The sequence below is a fragment of the Maylandia zebra genome, linkage group LG5 (assembly GCF_041146795.1).
Source record: "Maylandia zebra isolate NMK-2024a linkage group LG5, Mzebra_GT3a, whole genome shotgun sequence".
NCBI classification, from domain to species: domain Eukaryota; kingdom Metazoa; phylum Chordata; class Actinopteri; order Cichliformes; family Cichlidae; genus Maylandia; species Maylandia zebra.
The window spans coordinates 423,211-439,683 of record NC_135171.1 but is presented as its reverse complement, the minus strand read 5'-3'; positions in this window follow the sequence as shown (position 1 = coordinate 439,683).

Here is a 16,473-nt window from a genome sequence, read left to right as displayed (position 1 = left end):
GTGCGTTTCTCACTGTTACATGCATTTGAATGGGGAACTCCACCGAAACAAAGTATAGGTTTTCATTATGTGAATAACTTGGAAATCTTAGCTCAAACAGCTGCAAAACCTGTTTTCCCAGCACGGGAACCTTGAGTTCTATAAGATAAAGCCATAAACATGTTTGTCTGAGTCTTCTATCAAAAGTTACAGCTATTTATATGAAGTTGTACAAAAACGCTTTCTTTCGCCAAGACAGTGCGTTTCTCACTGTTACATGCATTTGAATGGGGAACTCCACCGAAACAAAGTATAAGTTTTCATTATGTGAATAGCTTGGAAATCTTAGCTCAAACAGCTGCAAAACCTGTTTGCCCAGCACGGGAACCTTGAGTTCTATAAGATAAAGCCATAAACATGTGTATCCGAGTCTTCTATCAAAAGTTACAGCTATTCATATGAAGTTGTACAAAAACGCTTTCTTTCGCCAAGACAGTGCGTTTCTCACTGTTACATGCATTTGAATGGGGAACTCGACCGAAACAAAGTATAGGTTTTCATTATGTGAATAACTTGGAAATCTTAGCTCAAACAGCTGCAAAACCTGTTTGCCCAGCACGGAGACCTTGAGTTCTATAAGATAAAGCCATAAACATGTTTGTCTGAGTCTTCTATCAAAAGTTACAGCTATTTCTATGAAGTTGTACAAAAACGTTTTCTTTCGCCAAGACAGTGCGTTTCTCACTGTTACATGCATTTGAATGGGGAACTCGACCGAAACAAAGTATAGGTTTTCATTATGTGAATAACTTGGAAATCTTAGCTCAAACAGCTGCAAAACCTGTTTTCCCAGCACGGGAACCTTGAGTTCTATAAGATAAAGCCATAAACATGTGTATCCGAGTCTTCTATCAAAAGTTACGGCTATTTATATGAAGTTGTACAAAAACGCTTTCTTTCGCCAAGACAGTCCATTTCTCACTGTTACATGCATTTTGAATGGGGAACTCGACCGAAACAAAGTATAGGTTTTCATTATGTGAATAACTTGGAAATCTTAGCTCAAACAGCTGCAAAACCTGTTTGCCCAGCACGGAGACCTTGAGTTCTATAAGATAAAGCCATAAACATGTGTATCCGAGTCTTCTATCAAAAGTTACAGCTATTTATATGAAGTTGTACAAAAACGCTTTCTTTCGCCAAGACAGTGCGTTTCTCACTGTTACGTGCATTTGAATGGGGAACTCGACCGAAACAAAGTATAAGTTTTCATTATGTGAATAACTTGGAAATCTTAGCTCAAACAGCTGCAAAACCTGTTTTCCCAGCACGGAGACCTTGAGTTCTATAATATAAGACCATAAACATGTTTGTCTGAGTCTTCTATCAAAAGTTACAGCTATTTCTATGAAGTTGTACAAAAACGTTTTCTTTCGCCAAGACAGTGCGTTTCTCACTGTTACATGCATTTGAATGGGGAACTCGACCGAAACAAAGTATAGGTTTTCATTATGTGAATAACTTGGAAATCTTAGCTCAAACAGCTGCAAAACCTGTTTTCCCAGCACGGGAACCTTGAGTTCTATAAGATAAAGCCATAAACATGTTTGTCTGAGTCTTCTATCAAAAGTTACGGCTATTTATATGAAGTTGTACAAAAACGCTTTCTTTCGCCAAGACAGTGCGTTTCTCACTGTTACATGCATTTGAATGGGGAACTCCACCGAAACAAAGTATAGGTTTTCATTATGTGAATAACTTGGAAATCTTAGCTCAAACAGCTGCAAAACCTGTTTGCCCAGCACGGAGACCTTGAGTTCTATAAGATAAAGCCATAAACATGTTTGTCTGAGTCTTCTATCAAAAGTTACAGCTATTTATATGAAGTTATACAAAAACGCTTTCTTTCGCCAAGACAGTGCGTTTCTCACTGTTACATGCATTTGAATGGGGAACTCCACTGAAACAAAGTATAGGTTTTCATTATGTGAATAACTTTGAAATCTTAGCTCAAACAGCTGCAAAACCTGTTTGCCCAGCACGGAGACCTTGAGTTCTATAAGATAAAGCCATAAACATGTTTGTCTGAGTCTTCTATCAAAAGTTACAGCTATTTATATGAAGTTATACAAAAACGCTTTCTTTCGCCAAGACAGTGCGTTTCTCACTGTTACATGCATTTGAATGGGGAACTCGACCGAAACAAAGTATAGGTTTTCATTATGTGAATAACTTGGAAATCTTAGCTCAAACAGCTGCAAAACCTGTTTGCCCAGCACGGAGACCTTGAGTTCTATAAGATAAAGCCATAAACATGTGTATCCGAGTCTTCTATCAAAAGTTACAGCTATTCATATGAAGTTGTACAAAAACGCTTTCTTTCGCCAAGACAGTGCGTTTCTCACTGTTACATGCATTTGAATGGGGAACTCCACCGAAACAAAGTATAGGTTTTCATTATGTGAATAACTTGGAAATCTTAGCTCAAACAGCTGCAAAACCTGTTTGCCCAGCACGGAGACCTTGAGTTCTATAAGATAAAGCCATACACATGTTTGTCTGAGTCTTCTATCAAAGGTTACAGCTATTTATATGAAGTTATACAAAAACGCTTTCTTTCGCCAAGACAGTGCGTTTCTCACTGTTACATGCATTTGAATGGGGAACTCGACCGAAACAAAGTATAGGTTTTCATTATGTGAATAACTTGGAAATCTTAGCTCAAACAGCTGCAAAACCTGTTTTCCCAGCACGGGAACCTTGAGTTCTATAAGATAAAGCCATAAACATGTTTGTCTGAGTCTTCTATCAAAAGTTACAGCTATTTATATGAAGTTGTACAAAAACGCTTTCTTTCGCCAAGACAGTGCGTTTCTCACTGTTACATGCATTTGAATGGGGAACTCGACCGAAACAAAGTATAGGTTTTCATTATGTGAATAACTTGGAAATCTTAGCTCAAACAGCTGCAAAACCTGTTTTCCCAGCATGGGAGCCTTGAGTTCTATAAGATAAAGCCATAAACATGTGTATCCGAGTCTTCTATCAAAAGTTACGGCTATTTATATGAAGTTGTACAAAAACGCTTTCTTTCGCCAAGACAGTGCGTTTCTCACTGTTACATGCATTTGAATGGGGAACTCCACCGAAACAAAGTATAGGTTTTCATTATGTGAATAACTTGGAAATCTTAGCTCAAACAGCTGCAAAACCTGTTTGCCCAGCACGGAGACCTTGAGTTCTATAAGATAAAGCCATAAACATGTTTGTCTGAGTCTTCTATCAAAAGTTACAGCTATTTATATGAAGTTATACAAAAACGCTTTCTTTCGCCAAGACAGTGCGTTTCTCACTGTTACATGCATTTGAATGGGGAACTCCACCGAAACAAAGTATAGGTTTTCATTATGTGAATAACTTGGAAATCTTAGCTCAAACAGCTGCAAAACCTGTTTTCCCAGCACGGGAACCTTGAGTTCTATAAGATAAAGCCATAAACATGTTTGTCTGAGTCTTCTATCAAAAGTTACAGCTATTTATATGAAGTTGTACAAAAACGCTTTCTTTCGCCAAGACAGTGCGTTTCTCACTGTTACATGCATTTGAATGGGGAACTCCACCGAAACAAAGTATAGGTTTTCATTATGTGAATAGCTTGGAAATCTTAGCTCAAACAGCTGCAAAACCTGTTTGCCCAGCACGGAGACCTTGAGTTCTATAAGATAAAGCCATAAACATGTTTGTCTGAGTCTTCTATCAAAAGTTACAGCTATTTCTATGAAGTTGTACAAAAACGTTTTCTTTCGCCAAGACAGTGCGTTTCTCACTGTTACATGCATTTGAATGGGGAACTCGACCGAAACAAAGTATAGGTTTTCATTATGTGAATAACTTGGAAATCTTAGCTCAAACAGCTGCAAAACCTGTTTTCCCAGCACGGGAACCTTGAGTTCTATAAGATAAAGCCATAAACATGTGTATCCGAGTCTTCTATCAAAAGTTACGGCTATTTATATGAAGTTGTACAAAAACGCTTTCTTTCGCCAAGACAGTGCGTTTCTCACTGTTACATGCATTTGAATGGGGAACTCCACCGAAACAAAGTATAGGTTTTCATTATGTGAATAACTTGGAAATCTTAGCTCAAACAGCTGCAAAACCTGTTTTCCCAGCACGGGAACCTTGAGTTCTATAAGATAAAGCCATAAACATGTGTATCCGAGTCTTCTATCAAAAGTTACGGCTATTTATATGAAGTTGTACAAAAACGCTTTCTTTCGCCAAGACAGTGCGTTTCTCACTGTTACATGCATTTGAATGGGGAACTTGACCGAAACAAAGTATAGGTTTTCATTATGTGAATAACTTGGAAATCTTAGCTCAAACAGCTGCAAAACCTGTTTGCCCAGCACGGAGACCTTGAGTTCTATAAGATAAAGCCATAAACATGTGTATCATAGTCTTCTATCAAAAGTTACAGCTATTTATATGAAGTTGTACAAAAACGCTTTCTTTCGCCAAGACAGTGCGTTTCTCACTGTTACATGCATTTGAATGGGGAACTCCACCGAAACAAAGTATAAGTTTTCATTATGTGAATAACTTGGAAATCTTAGCTCAAACAGCTGCAAAACCTGTTTGCCCAGCACGGAGACCTTGAGTTCTATAAGATAAAGCCATAAACATGTTTGTCTGAGTCTTCTATCAAAAGTTACAGCTATTTATATGAAGTTGTACAAAAACGCTTTCTTTCGCCAAGACAGTGCGTTTCTCACTGTTACATGCATTTGAATGGGGAACTCGACCGAAACAAAGTATAGGTTTTCATTATGTGAATAACTTGGAAATCTTAGCTCAAACAGCTGCAAAACCTGTTTTCCCAGCATGGGAGCCTTGAGTTCTATAAGATAAAGCCATAAACATGTGTATCCGAGTCTTCTATCAAAAGTTACGGCTATTTATATGAAGTTGTACAAAAACGCTTTCTTTCGCCAAGACAGTGCGTTTCTCACTGTTACATGCATTTGAATGGGGAACTCCACCGAAACAAAGTATAGGTTTTCATTATGTGAATAACTTGGAAATCTTAGCTCAAACAGCTGCAAAACCTGTTTGCCCAGCACGGAGACCTTGAGTTCTATAAGATAAAGCCATAAACATGTTTGTCTGAGTCTTCTATCAAAAGTTACAGCTATTTATATGAATTTATACAAAAACGCTTTCTTTCGCCAAGACAGTGCGTTTCTCACTGTTACATGCATTTGAATGGGGAACTCGACCGAAACAAAGTATAGGTTTTCATTATGTGAATAACTTGGAAATCTTAGCTCAAACAGCTGCAAAACCTGTTTTCCCAGCACGGGAACCTTGAGTTCTATAAGATAAAGCCATAAACATGTGTATCCGAGTCTTCCATCAAAAGTTACGGCTATTTATATGAAGTTGTACAAAAACGCTTTCTTTCGCCAAGACAGTGCGTTTCTCACTGTTACATGCATTTGAATGGGGAACTCCACCGAAACAAAGTATAGGTTTTCATTATGTGAATAACTTGGAAATCTTAGCTCAAACAGCTGCAAAACCTGTTTGCCCAGCACGGAGACCTTGAGTTCTATAAGATAAAGCCATAAACATGTGTATCCGAGTCTTCTATCAAAAGTTACAGCTATTTATATGAAGTTGTACAAAAACGCTTTCTTTCGCCAAGACAGTGCGTTTCTCACTGTTACATGCATTTGAATGGGGAACTCCACCGAAACAAAGTATAGGTTTTCATTATGTGAATAACTTGGAAATCTTAGCTCAAACAGCTGCAAAACCTGTTTGCCCAGCACGGAGACCTTGAGTTCTATAAGATAAAGCCATAAACATGTGTATCCGAGTCTTCTATCAAAAGTTACAGCTATTTATATGAAGTTGTACAAAAACGCTTTCTTTCGCCAAGACAGTGCGTTTCTCACTGTTACATGCATTTGAATGGGGAACTCCACCGAAACAAAGTATAGGTTTTCATTATGTGAATAACTTGGAAATCTTAGCTCAAACAGCTGCAAAACCTGTTTGCCCAGCACGGAGACCTTGAGTTCTATAAGATAAAGCCATAAACATGTTTGTCTGAGTCTTCTATCAAAAGTTACAGCTATTTATATGAAGTTGTACAAAAACGCTTTCTTTCGCCAAGACAGTGCGTTTCTCACTGTTACATGCATTTGAATGGGGAACTCCACCGAAACAAAGTATAGGTTTTCATTATGTGAATAACTTGGAAATCTTAGCTCAAACAGCTGCAAAACCTGTTTGCCCAGCACGGAGACCTTGAGTTCTATAAGATAAAGCCATAAACATGTTTGTCTGAGTCTTCTATCAAAAGTTACAGCTATTTATATGAAGTTATACAAAAACGCTTTCTTTCGCCAAGACAGTGCGTTTCTCACTGTTACATGCATTTGAATGGGGAACTCCACCGAAACAAAGTATAGGTTTTCATTATGTGAATAACTTGGAAATCTTAGCTCAAACAGCTGCAAAACCTGTTTTCCCAGCACGGGAACCTTGAGTTCTATAAGATAAAGCCATAAACATGTGTATCCGAGTCTTCCATCAAAAGTTACGGCTATTTATATGAAGTTGTACAAAAACGCTTTCTTTCGCCAAGACAGTGCGTTTCTCACTGTTACATGCATTTGAATGGGGAACTCCACCGAAACAAAGTATAGGTTTTCATTATGTGAATAACTTGGAAATCTTAGCTCAAACAGCTGCAAAACCTGTTTGCCCAGCACGGAGACCTTGAGTTCTATAAGATAAAGCCATAAACATGTTTGTCTGAGTCTTCTATCAAAAGTTACAGCTATTTATATGAAGTTGTACAAAAACGCTTTCTTTCGCCAAGACAGTGCGTTTCTCACTGTTACATGCATTTGAATGGGGAACTCCACCGAAACAAAGTATAGGTTTTCATTATGTGAATAACTTGGAAATCTTAGCTCAAACAGCTGCAAAACCTGTTTGCCCAGCACGGAGACCTTGAGTTCTATAAGATAAAGCCATAAACATGTTTGTCTGAGTCTTCTATCAAAAGTTACAGCTATTTATATGAAGTTATACAAAAACGCTTTCTTTCGCCAAGACAGTGCGTTTCTCACTGTTACATGCATTTGAATGGGGAACTCGACCGAAACAAAGTATAGGTTTTCATTATGTGAATAACTTGGAAATCTTAGCTCAAACAGCTGCAAAACCTGTTTTCCCAGCACGGGAACCTTGAGTTCTATAAGATAAAGCCATAAACATGTGTATCCGAGTCTTCTATCAAAAGTTACGGCTATTTATATGAAGTTGTACAAAAACGCTTTCTTTCGCCAAGACAGTGCGTTTCTCACTGTTACATGCATTTGAATGGGGAACTCCACCGAAACAAAGTATAGGTTTTCATTATGTGAATAACTTGGAAATCTTAGCTCAAACAGCTGCAAAACCTGTTTGCCCAGCACGGAGACCTTGAGTTCTATAAGATAAAGCCATAAACATGTTTGTCTGAGTCTTCTATCAAAAGTTACAGCTATTTATATGAAGTTATACAAAAACGCTTTCTTTCGCCAAGACAGTGCGTTTCTCACTGTTACATGCATTTGAATGGGGAACTCGACCGAAACAAAGTATAGGTTTTCATTATGTGAATAACTTGGAAATCTTAGCTCAAACAGCTGCAAAACCTGTTTGCCCAGCACGGAGACCTTGAGTTCTATAAGATAAAGCCATAAACATGTGTATCCGAGTCTTCTATCAAAAGTTACAGCTATTTATATGAAGTTGTACAAAAACGCTTTCTTTCGCCAAGACAGTGCGTTTCTCACTGTTACATGCATTTGAATGGGGAACTCCACCGAAACAAAGTATAGGTTTTCATTATGTGAATAACTTGGAAATCTTAGCTCAAACAGCTGCAAAACCTGTTTGCCCAGCACGGAGACCTTGAGTTCTATAAGATAAAGCCATGAACATGTTTGTCTGAGTCTTCTATCAAAAGTTACAGCTATTTATATGAAGTTATACAAAAACGCTTTCTTTCGCCAAGACAGTGCGTTTCTCACTGTTACATGCATTTGAATGGGGAACTCGACCGAAACAAAGTATAGGTTTTCATTATGTGAATAACTTGGAAATCTTAGCTCAAACAGCTGCAAAACCTGTTTGCCCAGCACGGAGACCTTGAGTTCTATAAGATAAAGCCATAAACATGTGTATCCGAGTCTTCTATCAAAAGTTACAGCTATTTATATGAAGTTGTACAAAAACGCTTTCTTTCGCCAAGACAGTGCGTTTCTCACTGTTACATGCATTTGAATGGGGAACTCCACCGAAACAAAGTATAGGTTTTCATTATGTGAATAACTTGGAAATCTTAGCTCAAACAGCTGCAAAACCTGTTTGCCCAGCACGGAGACCTTGAGTTCTATAAGATAAAGCCATGAACATGTTTGTCTGAGTCTTCTATCAAAAGTTACAGCTATTTATATGAAGTTATACAAAAACGCTTTCTTTCGCCAAGACAGTGCGTTTCTCACTGTTACATGCATTTGAATGGGGAACTCGACCGAAACAAAGTATAGGTTTTCATTATGTGAATAACTTGGAAATCTTAGCTCAAACAGCTGCAAAACCTGTTTGCCCAGCACGGAGACCTTGAGTTCTATAAGATAAAGCCATAAACATGTGTATCCGAGTCTTCTATCAAAAGTTACAGCTATTTATATGAAGTTATACAAAAACGCTTTCTTTCGCCAAGACAGTGCGTTTCTCACTGTTACATGCATTTGAATGGGGAACTCGACCGAAACAAAGTATAGGTTTTCATTATGTGAATAACTTGGAAATCTTAGCTCAAACAGCTGCAAAACCTGTTTGCCCAGCACGGAGACCTTGAGTTCTATAAGATAAAGCCATAAACATGTGTATCCGAGTCTTCTATCAAAAGTTACAGCTATTTATATGAAGTTGTACAAAAACGCTTTCTTTCGCCAAGACAGTGCGTTTCTCACTGTTACATGCATTTGAATGGGGAACTCGACCGAAACAAAGTATAGGTTTTCATTATGTGAATAACTTGGAAATCTTAGCTCAAACAGCTGCAAAACCTGTTTTCCCAGCACGGGAACCTTGAGCTCTATAAGATAAAGCCATAAACATGTGTATCCGAGTCTTCTATCAAAAGTTACAGCTATTCATATGAAGTTGTACAAAAACGCTTTCTTTCGCCAAGACAGTGCGTTTCTCACTGTTACATGCATTTGAATGGGGAACTCCACCGAAACAAAGTATAGGTTTTCATTATGTGAATAACTTGGAAATCTTAGCTCAAACAGCTGCAAAACCTGTTTGCCCAGCACGGAGACCTTGAGTTCTATAAGATAAAGCCATAAACATGTGTATCCGAGTCTTCTATCAAAAGTTACAGCTATTTATATGAAGTTGTACAAAAACGCTTTCTTTCGCCAAGACAGTGCGTTTCTCACTGTTACATGCATTTGAATGGGGAACTCCACCGAAACAAAGTATAGGTTTTCATTATGTGAATAACTTGGAAATCTTAGCTCAAACAGCTGCAAAACCTGTTTGCCCAGCACGGAGACCTTGAGTTCTATAAGATAAAGCCATAAACATGTTTGTCTGAGTCTTCTATCAAAAGTTACAGCTATTTATATGAAGTTATACAAAAACGCTTTCTTTCGCCAAGACAGTGCGTTTCTCACTGTTACATGCATTTTGAATGGGGAACTCGACCGAAACAAAGTATAGGTTTTCATTATGTGAATAACTTGGAAATCTTAGCTCAAACAGCTGCAAAACCTGTTTGCCCAGCACGGAGACCTTGAGTTCTATAAGATAAAGCCATAAACATGTGTATCCGAGTCTTCTATCAAAAGTTACAGCTATTTATATGAAGTTGTACAAAAACGCTTTCTTTCGCCAAGACAGTGCGTTTCTCACTGTTACATGCATTTGAATGGGGAACTCGACCGAAACAAAGTATAGGTTTTCATTATGTGAATAACTTGGAAATCTTAGCTCAAACAGCTGCAAAACCTGTTTGCCCAGCACGGAGACCTTGAGTTCTATAAGATAAAGCCATAAACATGTTTGTCTGAGTCTTCTATCAAAAGTTACAGGTATTTATATGAAGTTATACAAAAACGCTTTCTTTCGCCAAGACACTGCGTTTCTCACTGTTACATGCATTTGAATGGGGAACTCGACCGAAACAAAGTATAGGTTTTCATTATGTGAATAACTTGGAAATCTTAGCTCAAACAGCTGCAAAACCTGTTTTCCCAGCATGGGAACCTTGAGTTCTATAAGATAAAGCCATAAACATGTGTATCCGAGTCTTCTATCAAAAGTTACGGCTATTTATATGAAGTTGTACAAAAACGCTTTCTTTCGCCAAGACAGTGCGTTTCTCACTGTTACATGCATTTGAATGGGGAACTCCACCGAAACAAAGTATAGGTTTTCATTATGTGAATAACTTGGAAATCTTAGCTCAAACAGCTGCAAAACCTGTTTGCCCAGCACGGAGACCTTGAGTTCTATAAGATAAAGCCATAAACATGTTTGTCTGAGTCTTCTATCAAAAGTTACAGCTATTTATATGAAGTTATACAAAAACGCTTTCTTTCGCCAAGACAGTGCGTTTCTCACTGTTACATGCATTTGAATGGGGAACTCGACCGAAACAAAGTATAGGTTTTCATTATGTGAATAACTTGGAAATCTTAGCTCAAACAGCTGCAAAACCTGTTTGCCCAGCACGGAGACCTTGAGTTCTATAAGATAAAGCCATAAACATGTGTATCCGAGTCTTCTATCAAAAGTTACAGCTATTTATATGAAGTTGTACAAAAACGCTTTCTTTCGCCAAGACAGTGCGTTTCTCACTGTTACATGCATTTGAATGGGGAACTCCACCGAAACAAAGTATAGGTTTTCATTATGTGAATAACTTGGAAATCTTAGCTCAAACAGCTGCAAAACCTGTTTGCCCAGCACGGAGACCTTGAGTTCTATAAGATAAAGCCATAAACATGTTTGTCTGAGTCTTCTATCAAAAGTTACAGCTATTTATATGAAGTTATACAAAAACGCTTTCTTTCGCCAAGACAGTGCGTTTCTCACTGTTACATGCATTTGAATGGGGAACTCGACCGAAACAAAGTATAGGTTTTCATTATGTGAATAACTTGGAAATCTTAGCTCAAACAGCTGCAAAACCTGTTTGCCCAGCACGGAGACCTTGAGTTCTATAAGATAAAGCCATAAACATGTGTATCCGAGTCTTCTATCAAAAGTTACAGCTATTTATATGAAGTTATACAAAAACGCTTTCTTTCGCCAAGACAGTGCGTTTCTCACTGTTACATGCATTTGAATGGGGAACTCGACCGAAACAAAGTATAGGTTTTCATTATGTGAATAACTTGGAAATCTTAGCTCAAACAGCTGCAAAACCTGTTTGCCCAGCACGGAGACCTTGAGTTCTATAAGATAAAGCCATAAACATGTGTATCCGAGTCTTCTATCAAAAGTTACAGCTATTTATATGAAGTTGTACAAAAACGCTTTCTTTCGCCAAGACAGTGCGTTTCTCACTGTTACATGCATTTGAATGGGGAACTCCACCGAAACAAAGTATAGGTTTTCATTATGTGAATAACTTGGAAATCTTAGCTCAAACAGCTGCAAAACCTGTTTGCCCAGCACGGAGACCTTGAGTTCTATAAGATAAAGCCATAAACATGTTTGTCTGAGTCTTCTATCAAAGGTTACAGCTATTTATATGAAGTTATACAAAAACGCTTTCTTTCGCCAAGACAGTGCGTTTCTCACTGTTACATGCATTTGAATGGGGAACTCGACCGAAACAAAGTATAGGTTTTCATTATGTGAATAACTTGGAAATCTTAGCTCAAACAGCTGCAAAACCTGTTTTCCCAGCACGGGAACCTTGAGTTCTATAAGATAAAGCCATAAACATGTGTATCCGAGTCTTCTATCAAAAGTTACGGCTATTTATATGAAGTTGTACAAAAACGCTTTCTTTCGCCAAGACAGTGCGTTTCTCACTGTTACATGCATTTGAATGGGGAACTCCACCGAAACAAAGTATAGGTTTTCATTATGTGAATAACTTGGAAATCTTAGCTCAAACAGCTGCAAAACCTGTTTGCCCAGCACGGAGACCTTGAGTTCTATAAGATAAAGCCATAAACATGTTTGTCTGAGTCTTCTATCAAAAGTTACAGCTATTTATATGAAGTTATACAAAAACGCTTTCTTTCGCCAAGACAGTGCGTTTCTCACTGTTACATGCATTTGAATGGGGAACTCGACCGAAACAAAGTATAGGTTTTCATTATGTGAATAACTTGGAAATCTTAGCTCAAACAGCTGCAAAACCTGTTTGCCCAGCACGGAGACCTTGAGTTCTATAAGATAAAGCCATAAACATGTGTATCCGAGTCTTCTATCAAAAGTTACAGCTATTTATATGAAGTTGTACAAAAACGCTTTCTTTCGCCAAGACAGTGCGTTTCTCACTGTTACATGCATTTGAATGGGGAACTCCACCGAAACAAAGTATAGGTTTTCATTATGTGAATAACTTGGAAATCTTAGCTCAAACAGCTGCAAAACCTGTTTGCCCAGCACGGAGACCTTGAGTTCTATAAGATAAAGCCATAAACATGTTTGTCTGAGTCTTCTATCAAAAGTTACAGCTATTTATATGAAGTTATACAAAAACGCTTTCTTTCGCCAAGACAGTGCGTTTCTCACTGTTACATGCATTTGAATGGGGAACTCGACCGAAACAAAGTATAGGTTTTCATTATGTGAATAACTTGGAAATCTTAGCTCAAACAGCTGCAAAACCTGTTTGCCCAGCACGGAGACCTTGAGTTCTATAAGATAAAGCCATAAACATGTGTATCCGAGTCTTCTATCAAAAGTTACAGCTATTTATATGAAGTTATACAAAAACGCTTTCTTTCGCCAAGACAGTGCGTTTCTCACTGTTACATGCATTTGAATGGGGAACTCGACCGAAACAAAGTATAGGTTTTCATTATGTGAATAACTTGGAAATCTTAGCTCAAACAGCTGCAAAACCTGTTTGCCCAGCACGGAGACCTTGAGTTCTATAAGATAAAGCCATAAACATGTGTATCCGAGTCTTCTATCAAAAGTTACAGCTATTTATATGAAGTTGTACAAAAACGCTTTCTTTCGCCAAGACAGTGCGTTTCTCACTGTTACATGCATTTGAATGGGGAACTCCACCGAAACAAAGTATAGGTTTTCATTATGTGAATAACTTGGAAATCTTAGCTCAAACAGCTGCAAAACCTGTTTGCCCAGCACGGAGACCTTGAGTTCTATAAGATAAAGCCATAAACATGTTTGTCTGAGTCTTCTATCAAAGGTTACAGCTATTTATATGAAGTTATACAAAAACGCTTTCTTTCGCCAAGACAGTGCGTTTCTCACTGTTACATGCATTTGAATGGGGAACTCGACCGAAACAAAGTATAGGTTTTCATTATGTGAATAACTTGGAAATCTTAGCTCAAACAGCTGCAAAACCTGTTTGCCCAGCACGGAGACCTTGAGTTCTATAAGATAAAGCCATAAACATGTGTATCCGAGTCTTCTATCAAAAGTTACAGCTATTTATATGAAGTTGTACAAAAACGCTTTCTTTCGCCAAGACAGTGCGTTTCTCACTGTTACATGCATTTGAATGGGGAACTCGACCGAAACAAAGTATAGGTTTTCATTATGTGAATAACTTGGAAATCTTAGCTCAAACAGCTGCAAAACCTGTTTGCCCAGCACGGAGACCTTGAGTTCTATAAGATAAAGCCATAAACATGTGTATCCGAGTCTTCTATCAAAAGTTACAGCTATTTATATGAAGTTATACAAAAACGCTTTCTTTCGCCAAGACAGTGCGTTTCTCACTGTTACATGCATTTGAATGGGGAACTCGACCGAAACAAAGTATAGGTTTTCATTATGTGAATAACTTGGAAATCTTAGCTCAAACAGCTGCAAAACCTGTTTGCCCAGCACGGAGACCTTGAGTTCTATAAGATAAAGCCATAAACATGTGTATCCGAGTCTTCTATCAAAAGTTACAGCTATTTATATGAAGTTGTACAAAAACGCTTTCTTTCGCCAAGACAGTGCGTTTCTCACTGTTACATGCATTTGAATGGGGAACTCCACCGAAACAAAGTATAGGTTTTCATTATGTGAATAACTTGGAAATCTTAGCTCAAACAGCTGCAAAACCTGTTTGCCCAGCACGGAGACCTTGAGTTCTATAAGATAAAGCCATAAACATGTTTGTCTGAGTCTTCTATCAAAGGTTACAGCTATTTATATGAAGTTATACAAAAACGCTTTCTTTCGCCAAGACAGTGCGTTTCTCACTGTTACATGCATTTGAATGGGGAACTCGACCGAAACAAAGTATAGGTTTTCATTATGTGAATAACTTGGAAATCTTAGCTCAAACAGCTGCAAAACCTGTTTGCCCAGCACGGAGACCTTGAGTTCTATAAGATAAAGCCATAAACATGTGTATCCGAGTCTTCTATCAAAAGTTACAGCTATTTATATGAAGTTGTACAAAAACGCTTTCTTTCGCCAAGACAGTGCGTTTCTCACTGTTACATGCATTTGAATGGGGAACTCGACCGAAACAAAGTATAGGTTTTCATTATGTGAATAACTTGGAAATCTTAGCTCAAACAGCTGCAAAACCTGTTTGCCCAGCACGGAGACCTTGAGTTCTATAAGATAAAGCCATAAACATGTTTGTCTGAGTCTTCTATCAAAAGTTACAGCTATTTATATGAAGTTGTACAAAATAGCTTTCTTTCGCCAAGACAGTGCGTTTCTCACTGTTACATGCATTTGAATGGGGAACTCCACCGAAACAAAGTATAGGTTTTCATTATGTGAATAACTTGGAAATCTTAGCTCAAACAGCTGCAAAACCTGTTTTCCCAGCACGGGATACTTGAGTTCTATAAGATAAAGCCATAAACATGTTTGTCTGAGTCTTCTATCAAAAGTTACAGCTATTTATATGAAGTTGTACAAAAACGCTTTCTTTCGCCAAGACAGTGCGTTTCTCACTGTTACATGCATTTGAATGGGGAACTCGACCGAAACAAAGTATAGGTTTTCATTATGTGAATAACTTGGAAATCTTAGCTCAAACAGCTGCAAAACCTGTTTTCCCAGCACGGGAACCTTGAGCTCTATAAGATAAAGCCATAAACATGTGTATCCGAGTCTTCTATCAAAAGTTACAGCTATTCATATGAAGTTGTACAAAAACGCTTTCTTTCGCCAAGACAGTGCGTTTCTCACTGTTACATGCATTTGAATGGGGAACTCGACCGAAACAAAGTATAGGTTTTCATTATGTGAATAACTTGGAAATCTTAGCTCAAACAGCTGCAAAACCTGTTTGCCCAGCACGGAGACCTTGAGTTCTATAAGATAAAGCCATAAACATGTGTATCCGAGTCTTCTATCAAAAGTTGCAGCTATTTATATGAAGTTGTACAAAAACGCTTTCTTTCGCCAAGACAGTGCGTTTCTCACTGTTACATGCATTTGAACGGGGAACTCCACCGAAACAAAGTATAGGTTTTCATTATGTGAATAACTTGGAAATCTTAGCTCAAACAGCTGCAAAACCTGTTTTCCCAGCACGGGAACATTGAGTTCTATAAGATAAAGCCATAAACATGTTTGTCTGAGTCTTCTATCAAAAGTTACAGCTATTTATATGAAGTTGTACAAAAACGCTTTCTTTCACCAAGACAGTGCGTTTCTCACTGTTACATGCATTTGAATGGGGAACTCGACCGAAACAAAGTATAGGTTTTCATTATGTGAATAACTTGGAAATCTTAGCTCAAACAGCTGCAAAACCTGTTTTCCCAGCACGGAGACCTTGAGTTCTATAAGATAAAGCCATAAACATGTTTGTCTGAGTCTTCTATCAAAAGTTACAGCTATTTATATGAAGTTGTACAAAAACGCTTTCTTTCGCCAAGACAGTGCGTTTCTCACTGTTACATGCATTTGAATGGGGAACTCCACCAAAACAAAGTATAGGTTTTCATTATGTGAATAACTTGGAAATCTTAGCTCAAACAGCTGCAAAACCTGTTTTCCCAGCACGGGAACCTTGAGTTCTATAAGATAAATGTCATGGTCCTGGGCCATGTGGGCCCAGTATTCTTAGTTCTTTGTATTTCTGTATTTCGTTCCTTATTTAGGCCATGTCTTCTGAGTTGCCCTGCTGTGTCGTTCCCTAAGTGTTTTCCCTTCATGGCTCTCTCCCCCCTGTGTGCCCTCTATGTATTGATGAGCCCTCGTCTCCCTTTGTGGTTGTTTCATGTTTCCCCAGCC